This window comes from Cydia pomonella, chromosome 22 (assembly GCF_033807575.1).
Source record: "Cydia pomonella isolate Wapato2018A chromosome 22, ilCydPomo1, whole genome shotgun sequence".
Lineage (NCBI taxonomy): Eukaryota > Metazoa > Arthropoda > Insecta > Lepidoptera > Tortricidae > Cydia > Cydia pomonella.
The window spans coordinates 114,462-115,685 of NC_084724.1; positions in this window are offsets into that span (position 1 = coordinate 114,462).

Sequence of the window (1,224 nt, forward strand, 5' to 3'; positions counted from 1 at the left end):
AGATTTTTTTCATATTTTTGTGGACCTATGGTTCAAAAATTAGAGGGGGGGGGGGGGACACAAGCTTTTATGAACATATAAATTGTGTATAATGAGGTTATAAGTTGATGATTAAAATTTTAAAGGAAAATTAAATTTTCTTATTTTTAGAGCATTTAAATAAAAGCTTTTATTAAAAAAAAATTTTTACTACTATTTTTGTGTAATAATGTCCTATAATATTTATTTACAGTACATATGGTGCTACTTTACGACACTAGTGCGAAAATTAGCATATTACGTTACTGTGTCGAACATTTAATGGGCCATATGTACTGTAAAACGTTGTACGATACATGTGCGAATAGGAAATTCGCAACTCGTGTCGATTTAAAACACTCCCTTCGGTCGTGTTTTAATATATCGCCACTCGTTTCGATTTTCCCATTTTTCGCACTTGTATCGTAATGTACTATTATTTATTTACTGGTAACCCCATAGTTACCGAGAACTCCAGGTTTAACTGGTTATTACGAGCACATGTTTTGCTAATAGGGAGAGACATTGACGTACACGGGCACGAGGGACCTTGAGATAAACCATTTCCAGTAAAGAAGGGATTTCTAATTTTGAATTTAGTGCGGGAAAGGACTATGCTTTCTGTGCCTATGTCAAAAGTTTAAAGGGTCCTATGTACTGTAAAACGTACGATACACGTGTGAATAGGTGATTCACTTTCCGCACTTATATCGTAAATAACTATTTCTCAAACTTGTAATGAAATGTTGACATGACTTACTTCAAATTAGGTCCGGAAATACTACATATGAGGTGCGATGAGTGAAGATGATATGTAAAGGAATTTCATACACCTAGGCCTGTAAGGCAACCTTCTTTTATTTTTAAACGTCAAATTATGGCACGTCTTGGCATTCAACCATAAAAAACCTATAAGCAAAATTCTGCCATTATTTTTTTTTTCTTTTTTGTGTTTGTTAAATATTACTTCAGGGTTTCAAAGTGGAACGAACATTTGATTATTTTTGCGCTACGACGCACGGTTTAGGAGATACAGCCCTATATAGTTTTTTTTCAGTCATGCAGAAATCTTTATATGGCTGTATCTCCTAAACCGTGCGTCGTAGCGCAAAAATAATCAAATTTTCATTCCCATGTGGAACCCGACGCACTGTATAACCTATTACATTAGAACATGAAACAACCATCATCATCATCATCATCATC